This window comes from Pleurodeles waltl, chromosome 3_2 (assembly GCF_031143425.1).
Source record: "Pleurodeles waltl isolate 20211129_DDA chromosome 3_2, aPleWal1.hap1.20221129, whole genome shotgun sequence".
NCBI classification, from domain to species: Eukaryota; Metazoa; Chordata; class Amphibia; order Caudata; family Salamandridae; genus Pleurodeles; species Pleurodeles waltl.
In genome coordinates, this window is record NC_090441.1 from 128,650,591 (window position 1) to 128,663,929 (window position 13,339).

At 43.9% G+C, this 13,339-nt stretch overlaps 2 non-coding genes across 2 annotated transcripts; both read right to left on the minus strand.

Moving 5' to 3' along the window:
- Nucleotides 1-2,012: 2,012 nt before the first annotated feature.
- Nucleotides 2,013-2,128, minus strand: LOC138286887 (U5 spliceosomal RNA). Its single transcript, XR_011202154.1, has one exon. It is a non-coding gene; the product is annotated as a U5 spliceosomal RNA (small nuclear RNA).
- Nucleotides 2,129-11,388: 9,260 nt separating this feature from the next.
- Nucleotides 11,389-11,504, minus strand: LOC138286872 (U5 spliceosomal RNA). Its single transcript, XR_011202139.1, has one exon. It is a non-coding gene; the product is annotated as a U5 spliceosomal RNA (small nuclear RNA).
- Nucleotides 11,505-13,339: the final 1,835 nt, after the last annotated feature.

Consider the following 13,339-nt stretch of genomic DNA (forward strand, 5'->3'; position numbering starts at 1 on the left):
AGTCATAGGTCACGTGACAGGAAAGGCTGCACCACAATAGTTTCCCTGCTCAAGTCATAATGTCGGCTCCTTTAACTCTGCACATTTTGAATGGTGCCTCACATGGGCTTTTGTGAGGACTAGTGGCACCCAAGAAGAGGACTTTTATATGCCTACGTCAAAGCATGCTTGCTGGCTCATTGCTATTCTTTCCGAGACAATGAATGAACCAGTGTGTCTTGTACTTGAAGCCTATAAGGCTGCATCAGCTGCTGTAACAAATCAAGTATTGACAAAGAGGAACGAGTTAGAGCTATTGGTATTGTAAATTCTTAACTGGACTTTTCTTGACACATCAATTGAAAATGAAAATTAAAACAGATGCATAAGCGAGCCAATTCAAAGCGCTACAGCCCCCATGAGCATGAGCACGAGGGAGAGACACAAAAGGAAAAAGATGTTTGCTCGCAGTCAAACGTATCGGCAAACGTGCAATTATACATATAACAGGGTCGGTGTCCAAGGCAGTAACAAAACCGCCCCACGGAGGGACAAACGAAAAGCATTTACCAATGATAACAAAGGATTTTTGAAAGGCAAGCTCATTAACGAGTAATAGTGATGGGCGTGCGGTGGGCGTGGTTAAAAGCCCACAGATAGATTACAACAGGTCAAAGCACTTGTGCGCTCTACCTAATGAATAAGCTAGGCACGTCCAGCGCTAGGTTCATCATATCACTTTTTTCCAAAAGCATTGATGAAGCCAATAGGTCTCACCGATGCAAGACCTATTGGCTTTGTCAATCTTTTTTGCCATGTTGTGCGTCTGCTGTACAGCATGGTTCATAATAAAATAAAATAAAAAAGCGCTGTGATGGAGCAAGTGTTGATTGCGCCATAGCAATTTTTTTTTACTTTCAGCAATATTGCATAGCAGCCACGCTGCTGTACATGGCTCTTGCTTAAGTACTACCTACTGGTTTTGCTATTACTTGTGGTTTTTAGGCAAGGGTTGATTAAGTGATTTTCCCAGGATCACAGGAGGTCAATTATGCTAGATTCAGGCCCATATTTATACTTTTTGACGCAAACCAGCGCCAGCAAAAATCATGCCTCAAACCGACTTACGCCATTTTTTGAAGCACAACCCTCATTGAAATGACTCCTGTCTTAGCAAAGACAGGAGTCATGCCCCCTTGCCCAATGGCCATGCCCAGGGGACTTCTGTCCCCTGAGCATGGTCGTTGGGCACAGTGGCATGTAGGGGGTCCCAAATTAGGCCTCCCCATGCCACTATAAAAAAAAAAATTAAATACTTACCTCAACTTACCTGTACTTACCTGGGATGGGTCCCCCCATCCATGGGTGTCCTCCAGGGGTGGGCGAGGGTGGCAGGGGGTGTCCCTGAGGGCAGGGGAGGGAACCTCTGGACTCCTTTGGAGCACACAGGTCCCTTAACGCCTGCCCTGACCCAGGTGTTAAAAAACGGCGCACATCAGGCTGTGCGCCATTTTTTAAGGCCCACCCCCTCCTGTGCGTCAAAATGACGCTGGAGTATAAATAAGGCGCACAGGCCATAAAGTTATTTTTTGGGCGGGAACGCCTACCTTGCATGTCATTAATGCAAGGCAGGTTCCAGCATCCAAGAAATGACGCACACGGTCGGGCGTCAGAGTTTAAATATGGGGCAAGGTGCGCAAACAGAGTATATAAATCTTTATTCATCAGTTTCAAAGTTGTGGCATGATCTAAATAAATATACATACATTTGACACACACACACATATATATATATATGTTTATAATATATATTTTAACAGACCTTTACAATTAAGTCAAAGAAGATATTTGAATAATATTTCAATAATCAATGAGAAAAATAAAAAGCTGATCCAGAAATAAAACACAAATTGGACTGTTACATGTTTTACTTTTCAACTGACTTTCCCTCATCTGTTTACATAGATAGATTAAACTTAAAACTCAAATAAGAAATTTTATCTCACAATATTTCTTTTTCACAGGATAAGGGTAACCCTACTCTTGGTAGGGCTTTCAAAAATTGAATGAAACTCTTAAATGTTCCTCTCCACGGAAATCTTTAGTAAAAGGCGAAAGATTTATTCGATTTGAAGAGAAACCAGAGTATGCTAATGGCAGCCGCCGACAATTGCCCCAGGAAACGCCGTTGCACAGACTATCAGGGCGACTAGGTTTACTAAGGTCCTCATAGAAAACCCTTCGAAATAGAACCAAGTTATAATAATAGTTGTAATACTTTACACCGATAAAACACTTGTTGCCACAGAAAGAAACAAGCGGAGATCCCAGCAGTGAGAGGAATTATGGGTATGCAAATTTTGCCGCAGGTCACGTGACAGGAAAGCCAGCAAGACATTTTCTATGGTCATTTCTGCTCCTTTAATTATCCATGTAACCAGCTGTCTGCAAGGCGGCAACAAAACCGCCCCAAGTAGATAAAGAATTTTTAAAGGGAAGCCCATGAATGAGTGATAGTGAGGAGCGTGCGGTGGGCGTGGTTAAAAGCCACTGAGAGCTCACACCAGGACAAAGAACTTACACACTCGACCTCGAAAGGCTAAGGTCGCGCCGACAGCCGCTGGCGGAAGTGGACTGTATCGGGTCAGTGGCCCTAATATTGTGGGATGGTTAGAAAACCTACGATTTTCATCCAAAAAACAATGACATACTCTTGTACAATTGAGTCCCGCACCTCTCGTTCTCAGTAGCAAACGAAATCATTCAAAAAATAATAAATCTGTCTCTCTGGTTTATCATTAGGACTATACAAAGAGAAACTAAAAGTGAAGAAACAAAACAAAAACAACTCGAAAGGTGCGTAGCTCGTTCCTAGAATGCTCCATATTGATTGACACAAGACGATTTGTGATCTTGAGCTGTGAGGCTAATAAAGGTGAATGAATGTTAGCACAGGTTTTTAAAGGGAAAGACAAAATTAATATTCATAGATTCGTGGTCACTGTCTTTTGCTGTAATTAGTGGGGTTTTGCCTCCAAGCGGTGCATTATGGGTATGGTGGCTTTGCCAACGCTTCTTTACGGCGGCCTGCCTGGGGAACGCTGAAAGAATAAAGACTGCAATTCTACTGACATGTGCTGTGGGTTTATCCGACAAAGTCCCAGTAAAATCGCTGCATGTTAAAAATTATAAGGATATTGGGAATCACGAAGGACTTCCATGATCATGGAAAGAACCAAGGCCAGAGTCGAATTCTTTAAGATCTTGCAAATCCAAGGTTACTTGCAATATCCTTATATGTGGGAGCCTGCAGCAGGTGCGCCTCATCAATATGGACGCAAGGGGGTCGGCCGATGAAAATAACCTGCTTCACCCTTGATTTATTGTATTGAAGTATTACTGTTTTTACCTGAAAACAAACAATTCTAAACGATCATTTGATTACATATAAAGTTGCAATATTATATAGACAGCTGAAGAGGGCTCCACTGGTTGATTTGCTCAATGCACGTTTTAGGGGGTGGCTTTTCCCTGAAAACAAACAATTCTGTATAATAAGCTGTTTACATGTAAGGTTGCATTAACACATAGATAGCTGACGAGGGCTCCACTGTTTGAGTTGTGCAATGCACAAGTTTCAGGCTGCGGCTCTTTCGCACACTCACCCTTTTACTCCACTGGGCATATTTCTGGGGGTTTGGCGCAGGTTAGCGCAGCTTGCGTCAAAAGGCAGTGAGGCGCCTATCTATGGCATACAGCACATTCCTGTTTGCAGAATGCAGCACACATAGAAAAAGGAAAAACTGAGCAGAAATAATGATATTTCTCCTCGTTGCGCCTCCCCTGGGGAGGCGTAAGGTTTTAGTGAATCCCCAGTTTTGCAGGGTCTTGTAATCTGGGGATGTGTCAAAAGCCATGGGTGTTGCGTGGAATCACTAACCGTAATGCCCATGGAACGCCTCCCTAATGCAGAGTAAGGCAACACTGCGAATTGCGTTGCCTTACCTTACTCCATATCTATGAGGGCATTCAAAGCCAAGCAAAGTGGCATTACGTGGCCTCATAAATATGGGGGCATACTTATGAGAGGCTTGCGCCACAGGTGACTCACTTTTCTTGACAGTTTGGTGGCACAAGCCTCTCAACCATATTGTGAGGCCACGCAAATCCACTTTGCATGGCTTTCCATGGCCTCATCGATATGGAGGAAGAGAAAGCAGCGCAAGTCGCTGTGTGGCCTTACTCTGCACCAGGGCGGCGTTCCATGGACATTGCGGTGGGTTTGCCCACGCAATAGCCATTGATTTTGACGCTCCTCCAGATTTACTTAATCGCATAAACTTATGGCTCCCCAGAGCAGGCGTGAAGAGGAGAAATATTTTCATTTCTCTTCATTTTTTCCTCTTTCAAATGAAAGAGGAAATCACCTCTCAGAATTGTTTTTGTGCAGGAAGGTGGCCTTCCTGCACAAAGACAATCCTGCATGCAATTCAGGCGCCCTTCCACCATGGTGCAAGAGTGCCTGGATTGGCACTAGGCAGCCAATTGTGCATCAGCACAGTGGGAAAGGAAAGGACTGCACCAAATTTCATAAATACGGTGCATTCCTGTCCTTTCACATTGGCGTAGGGTAGCACAGCAAAAAAGACTTGCGGCATTACTCTATGCCAATTCCCCATAAATGTAGACCATGATTTAGAGGTTCGCACCACAGTTGCTTCACAAAATGTGATGCAACGACAGTGAGAGGGGCCCCTACATTAGGTAACGTAGTGCTCTATTCATGGCATTGCATTATGTCAACTTATGAAGTTTAGGTTGGGCTTTTCCATCATGCGCCCTTTTGCCAGGTCAGAAGCAAAGACAAAAGAAAAGGTACAGCTCCTCACGTACTAACCTCGCTTCTGGTTAAGCCAAAGCTCGTGAAGCTGGCACTCTCACTCCGATTTCTGGAAGTTTGAAACTGTGGGCCCTTGAGGTACAGAGCAAAGATGCCTTTTCCGATCAACTTCAGTTACGTTATATTTTCAACTCTCATGTGTATGCATGAATGAGTGCTGTATTTGTATGTCTGTCTGCATGCATGCACAAATGTGAATCTGTGTATGGGAATGAATATTTGCATGCATGAGAACTCTTCAATCCCTGCAAATATTATTCGTTTTTTTCCAATTCCAAATTAAGAAGTGACTGGCAGCTGGTACAGCAAAGGAAGCCTGTGAATCAAGATACAAAATTAAATATGTTAAACAGAGTAAATGTACCTCCATAATATGCAATGCACAGGATTAAATTGGTATCACAGAATGGTGGAAGCATGCTCGCTTCATATAAATTATTTTCAGCAGAAGCACAGTGTTGACATGTGTCCCTACAGCTTTCAGACTCAAATCTGTGCAGAATCCACTTGTTGTCTCACGACAGAGCCCTTATCAAGCACACACAGGCCCACCTACAAATTTGGTAAAGAAATATACTTTGCATTCCTATTCTCAACCCTGGGAAAACGCATCAACAATAATAATAATATCATGCATTAACAATATATAATATCGTGTTTTATATATCATTCGCTACTGCGTTTTTGATGTTTCCTAGTGCCTCAAATAACCAGCTTGCTCTTACACCTTACTATGGTTCACAATTTATTGGCCATGATGAATGCCAGAGGCTGCTTTTGGATTGACACACACATATCAAGAACCAACCTTAAACTCAATAAGATATCATTAACCAATGTTAATGAAATGTACTAATCAATAATTATTACTTATGAAATATTGAATATATGTTAGACCAATGCAGTAATATGCCATATTGAGAGTTATGAAGTATGTTCTAGCTTTATTAATTGTAGGCCTTAACGTAGTGAGTGTCTTGGCCTATTTTGCCAGGCTTCGTGTAAAAGCTGTATTTCTTAGTGTTTAGTAAAAATGCTGACCAAGAGAATTAAACTGGTAAAAGTCTATTGTATTGTTTAAATGTGCATATAACGGAAGCTTTTCGTGAGAACAGACTGCTAGGAGATGATGTTCTTGCTAATGCAACATTTTAGTTTTTTTGTGTGTGAGACTGACTTTCGAAGGACAAGAACAATGGAATTCTGACTTGAGTAGAAGCTGCAACAATATTGTTACCCCACAAGCCGGATGATGAGGACATTGCAAGAGGAACCAATCAACAATATGAGAATGGAGAAATATTAGAATTCATAGATATGGTATAGTACTTTTATTGGAGAAAGTGTGAACATACGATTAACTGACCAATAGGGAATTAGGGGATAGTTTAAGTGACTAATTCCGGGAGAGACATTCATTTCGACATTTTTAGAGAAGACAGATTATTCTGCCATTTGGGTCAGTCCGACATTCTGGCTCCTTGGGCTCATATTTTCCTGACTGAGAGCCTGATGCCTTGCTGATCGACTGATATCCTGAGGACGAAGAATGATTCTGCTTTGATGACCCATACCGAGCATAGGTATACATCGAAATGTGATTATTATGCATATTTGCTTTTTCTTTCTAAGTACCAACTGCGCTGTTTTGATAGAACCATAGTTAGATGATTTTCCAAATTTACGGTACTAAATTGTTTAGCATGAAGCCCAACATGCTGATGCTAATCTGATGTTAGTTAAGGATTCTCACTAAATGAATTATGATAACAGGGACTAATGCTTGGTGACCTTCTCTGCTGAACTTCATGTACTTCATTACGTTGACGCAGCTGACTTTGCTATTGATTTGCACCGTAGCTTTAGAATGTGTTGTAGTTCAAGCTTTGATTAGATTGCATTTCTTCCGCCACTTTGGACAACCAGTGTTGTTTCTGTGTGTGTTTCGTTTGATGTTGAGATTAATCTACATGACCTTAGCATTATTAATATAGGGAAATAAACATTCTAAACTTTTACTAAAGGTGTAGTTATTCATGACTGAAAGGTCATGGTGCGTGACAATTACTGACTCCAATGATTATTGATTTTATTGATTACTAGTGATTGTCGATTATTGTGTATTGATTATTGATTATATACTGGAGCTATGGTAAGAACTTCTTAATTGCGAGTCAAAAGGTTCATCGACCTATTCGTGTCCCCTTGTAAGTTTACTTATTAAGGTCAGGCGCACTAACAGTGGTACCGGCACATGTCTGGGTACTGTTGGGATGGTTGCAATGATATTGTGCGCTGTAAGATGCAGCACACATGTGTTTGGGCAATGAGGCAGGGCAGTTGCAAGGTGTTACTGCAAGGGACACCACCATGACGTAACCCCAGGAATGGTATTGACTGACTTCCTAGTCTCTGATGTCTTGGTCGTGTTGGTAGAGTTAATTTGACTATATGCGAGGGATGTTGTTAGGAGACAACCAGAGGCACAGTCATTAGACATGCCATCCATCCCATGTACTGCATATGTACATGTAGGTATTTAGCCCTGGTGATTGACATATGTCCAGGTTGTGTACGTGTTGTGGTGCATGGCACTACTAAGGCGTAGGTACATGTATAGCTTACGTCAGCATGGTGCTACTTGCTTCATGTGCAATGTGTCCCTCTGCTCTCCTTTGACATGCATTGAGTGTGTCCTATGTGGCTCCCCCTTCTTGCACTTAACAATTTAACATTAATTTCCCCATATCCGACTTACCCTGCATTTGTGGTGTTTCCTGGTAGTCTGCCCTGTCCTGCGATTCCAATGACCAGTTCCTCCGGGATGACTTCTGCAACCATCTCCTCCATCTCGTCCAGGTCCTCTTGTGGTGCTGGACTACCACCTCCAGTTTGCAGTGCTGCCTTCCTGTGCGATGCCATTTTTGTCTTTCTCCTTCGCTTGCAGTCCTGCGAGCATTTCTTGCACTCAGTTACGGTTCTCCTCACCTCTGTCACACTGTTAATCTTGTCTACTATCTGCTGCCAGATTGCCTCTCTCCTTCCAATTGCCAATTTTGAGGTGACGAAGAGTTGATGTTGATGCTCCGTCACCTCTCTCATCAGTATTTCATACTCCTCCGCACTGAAACAACACTTTCTCTTTTTCTTCTTCCTCCCCTGGGTTGTTTGTCCTTCTGGCTGGTTCCTGGTTAATTTAGGTCACCCTGGGGTCTCTCCTGGCTTTCTGGCTCCATTTTGCCTCTCCTTTGCACTGTTTTGTGCATTGGTGTCTAAAGTTGACGCTATCGCTGTAAAAAATGGTGCATTTCCATTTTGCAACATGTTTATGTGTCTTAAAACAGGTTAGAGTCATTTTTCCGACGTTAACATAATTTTGCATTACCACAAGGCGCAATGGTTAACTTCACAAATGTTGACTCTAACCTATTATTAGCACCACCCACCGTCATAATATAAATATGAACCCCAGGTGGCGTTAAAATATGGTGCTATCCAGCACTAGTCTTTTTGACGCAGAACTGCGTTTGCACAGTTTTGCGTCAAAAAGTATAAATCTGGCACTAAGTCATGGGTCACGTGACAGGAAAGGCTGCACCACAATAGTTTCCCTGCTCAAGTCATAATGTCGGCTCCTTTAACTCTGCACATTTTGAATGGTGCCTCACATGGGCTTTTGTGAGGACTAGTGGCACCCAAGAAGAGGACTTTTATATGCCTACGTCAAAGCATGCTTGCTGGCTCATTGCTATTCTTTCCGAGACAATGAATGAACCAGTGTGTCTTGTACTTGAAGCCTATAAGGCTGCATCAGCTGCTGTAACAAATCAAGTATTGACAAAGAGGAACGAGTTAGAGCTATTGGTATTGTAAATTCTTAACTGGACTTTTCTTGACACATCAATTGAAAATGAAAATTAAAACAGATGCATAAGCGAGCCAATTCAAAGCGCTACAGCCCCCATGAGCATGAGCACGAGGGAGAGACACAAAAGGAAAAAGATGTTTGCTCGCAGTCAAACGTATCGGCAAACGTGCAATTATACATATAACAGGGTCGGTGTCCAAGGCAGTAACAAAACCGCCCCACGGAGGGACAAACGAAAAGCATTTACCAATGATAACAAAGGATTTTTGAAAGGCAAGCTCATTAACGAGTAATAGTGATGGGCGTGCGGTGGGCGTGGTTAAAAGCCCACAGATAGATTACAACAGGTCAAAGCACTTGTGCGCTCTACCTAATGAATAAGCTAGGCACGTCCAGCGCTAGGTTCATCATATCACTTTTTTCCAAAAGCATTGATGAAGCCAATAGGTCTCACCGATGCAAGACCTATTGGCTTTGTCAATCTTTTTTGCCATGTTGTGCGTCTGCTGTACAGCATGGTTCATAATAAAATAAAATAAAAAAGCGCTGTGATGGAGCAAGTGTTGATTGCGCCATAGCAATTTTTTTTTACTTTCAGCAATATTGCATAGCAGCCACGCTGCTGTACATGGCTCTTGCATAAGTACTACCTACTGGTTTTGCTATTACTTGTGGTTTTTAGGCAAGGGTTGATTAAGTGATTTTCCCAGGATCACAGGAGGTCAATTATGCTAGATTCAGGCCCATATTTATACTTTTTGACGCAAACCAGCGCCAGCAAAAATCATGCCTCAAACCGACTTACGCCATTTTTTGAAGCACAACCCTCATTGAAATGACTCCTGTCTTAGCAAAGACAGGAGTCATGCCCCCTTGCCCAAGGGCCATGCCCAGGGGACTTCTGTCCCCTGAGCATGGTCGTTGGGCACAGTGGCATGTAGGGGGTCCCAAATTAGGCCTCCCCATGCCACTATAAAAAAAAAAATTAAGGGCCGTATTTATACTCCGTTTGCGCCGAATTTGCGTCGTTTTTTTCGACGCAAATTCGACGCTAAACTAACGCCAACTAACGCCATATTTATACTATGGCGTTAGAGGCGAATAGCGCCAAAGTTCCCGGAATGTGCGTCATTTTTCAGCGTGAACCCCTTCCTTGCGTTAATGATATGCAAGGGAGGCGTTCCCGTCTAAAAAATGACTCCCAGGCCTTTACGTGGTATTTATACTCCCGGGCAAAAGAGACGCCCGGGAGTGGGCGTGGCTAAAAACGGCGCATTTGCGCCGCTTTTTAACGCCTGGGTCAGGCATGGCGTTAAGGGACAAGTGGGCTCAAAATGAGCCCAGAGTGCCCTCCCCTGCCCCCAGGGACCCCCCCTGCCACCCTTGCCCACCCCAGGAGGACACCCAAGGCTGGAGGGACCCACCCCAGGGACATTCAGGTAAGTATTTTTATTTTATTTTTTAATAATTTTTTTTGGCATAGGGGGGCCTGATTTGTGCCCCCCTACATGCCACTATGCCCAATGACCATGCCCAGGGGACAGAAGTCCCCTGGGCATGGCCATTGGGCAAGGGGGCATGACTCCTATCTTTACAATGATAGGAGTCATGTTGATGGGGGATGGGCGTCGAAAATAAATGGCGCAAGTCGGGTTACGACGATTTTTTCGACGTAACCTGACTTGCCCCATTTTAAGACGCCCATGCGCCATTTTCCCCCTACGCCGGCGCTGCCTGGTGTACGTGGTTTTTCTCGCGCACACCAGGCAGCGCCGGTCTGCTTGCGCCGGCTAACGCCATTCAATAAATACGGCGCCCGCATGGCGCTTCAGAATGGCGTTAGCCGGCGCAAAACTTTTTGACGCTAAACTGCGTTAGCGCAGTTTAGCGTCAAAAAGTATAAATATGGGCCTAAATACTTACCTCAACTTACCTGTACTTACCTGGGATGGGTCCCCCCATCCATGGGTGTCCTCCAGGGGTGGGCGAGGGTGGCAGGGGGTGTCCCTGAGGGCAGGGGAGGGAACCTCTGGACTCCTTTGGAGCACACAGGTCCCTTAACGCCTGCCCTGACCCAGGTGTTAAAAAACGGCGCACATCAGGCTGTGCGCCATTTTTTAAGGCCCACCCCATCCTGTGCGTCAAAATGACACTGGAGCACAGGCCATAAAGTTATTTTTTGGGCGGGAACGCCTACCTTGCATGTCATTAATGCAAGGCAGTTTCCAGCATCCAAGAAATGACGCACACGGTGGAATTTTGATGTCCGCGGGGTCGGGCGTCAGAGTTTAAATATGGGGCAAGGTGCGCAAACAGAGTATATCAATCTTTATTCATCAGTTTCAAAGTTGTGGCATGATCTAAATAAATATACATACATTTGACACACACACATATATATATATGTTTATAATATATATTTTAACAGACCTTTACAATTAAGTCAAAGAAGATATTTGAATAATATTTCAATAATCAATGAGAAAAATAAAGAGCTGATCCAGAAATAAAACACAAATTGGACAGTTACATGTTTTACTTTTCAACTGACTTTCCCTCATCTGTTTCCATAGATAGATTAAACTTAAAACTCAAATAAGAAATTTAATCTCACAATACTTCTTTTACACAGGATAAGGGTAACCCTACTCTTGGTAGGGTTTTCAAAAATTGAATGAAACTCTTAAATGTTCCTCTCCACGGAAATCTTTAGTAAAAGGCGAAAGATTTATTCGATTTGAAGAGAAACCAGAGTATGCTAATGGTAGCCGCCGACAATTGCCCCAGGAAACGCCGTTCCACAGACTATCAGGGCGACTAGGTTTACTAAGGTCCTCATAGAAAACCCTTCGAAATAGAACCAAGTTATAATAATAGTTGTAATACTTTACACCGATAAAACACTTGTTGCCACAGAAAGAAACAAGCGGAGAGCCCAGCAGTGAGAGGAATTATGGGTATGCAAATTTTGTCGCAGGTCACGTGACAGGAAAGCCAGCAAGACATTTTCTATGGTCATTTCTGCTCCTTTAATTATCCATGTAACCAGCTGTCTGCAAGGCGGCAACAAAACCGCCCCAAGTAGATAAAGAATTTTTAAAGGGAAGCCCATGAATGAGTGATAGTGAGGAGCGTGCGGTGGGCGTGGTTAAAAGCCACTGAGAGCTCACACCAGGACAAAGAACTTACACACTCGACCTCGAAAGGCTAAGGTCGCGCCGACAGCCGCTGGCGGAAGTGGACTGTATCGGGTCAGTGGCCCTAATATTGTGGGATGGTTAGAAAACGTACGATTTTCATCCAAAAAACAATGACATACTCTTGTACAATTGAGACCCGCACCTCTCGTTCTCAGTAGCAAACGAAATCATTCAAAAAATAATAAATCTGTCTCTCTGGTTTATCATTAGGACTATACAAAGAGAAACTAAAAGTGAAGAAACAAAACAAAAACAACTCAAAAGGTGCGTAGCTCGTTCCTAGAATGCTCCATATTGATTGACACAAGACGATTTGTGATCTTGAGCTGTGAGGCTAATAAAGGTGAATGAATGTTAGCACAGGTTTTTAAAGGGAAAGACAAAATTAATATTCATAGATTCGTGGTCACTGTCTTTTGCTGTAATTAGTGGGGTTTTGCCTCCAAGCGGTGCATTATGGGTATGGTGGCTTTGCCAACGCTTCTTTACGGTGGCCTGCCTGGGGAACGCTGAAAGATTAAGGCCCATATTTATACTTTTTGACGCTAAACTGCGCTAACGCAGTTTAGCGTCAAAAAGTTTTGCGCCGGCTAACGCCATTCTGAAGCGCCATGCGGGCGCCGTATTTATTGAATGGCGTTAGCCGGCGCAAGCAGACCGGCGCTGCCTGGTGTGCGCGAGAAAAACCACGTACACCAGGCAGCGCCGGCGTAGGGGGAAAATGGCGCATGGGCGTCTTAAAATGGGGCAAGTCAGGTTACGTCGAAAAAATCGTCGTAACCCGACTTGCGCCATTTATTTTCGACGCCCATCCCCCATCAACATGACTCCTATCATTGTAAAGATAGGAGTCATGCCCCCTTGCCCAATGGCCATGCCCAGGGGACTTCTGTCCCCTGGGCATGGCCATTGGGCATAGTGGCATGTAGGGGGGCACAAATCAGGCCCCCCTATGCCAAAAAAAATTATTAAAAAACAATAAAAAAATACTTACCTGAATGTCCCTGGGGTGGGTCCCTCCAGCCTTGGGTGTCCTCCTGGGGTGGGCAAGGGTGGCAGGGGGGGTCCCTGGGGGCAGGGGAGGGCACTCTGGGCTCATTTTGAGCCCACTTGTCCCTTAACGCCATGCCTGACCCAGGCGTTAAAAAGCGGCGCAAATGCGCCGTTTTTAGCCACGCCCACTCCCGGGCGTCTCTTTTGCCCGGGAGTATAAATACCACGTAAAGGCCTGGGAGTCATTTTTTAGACGGGAACGCCTCCCTTGCATATCATTAACGCAAGGAAGGGGTTCACGCTAAAAAATGACGCACATTCCGGGAACTTTGGCGCTATTCGCCTCTAACGCCATAGTATAAATATGGCGTTAGTTGGCGTTAGTTTAGCGTCGAATTT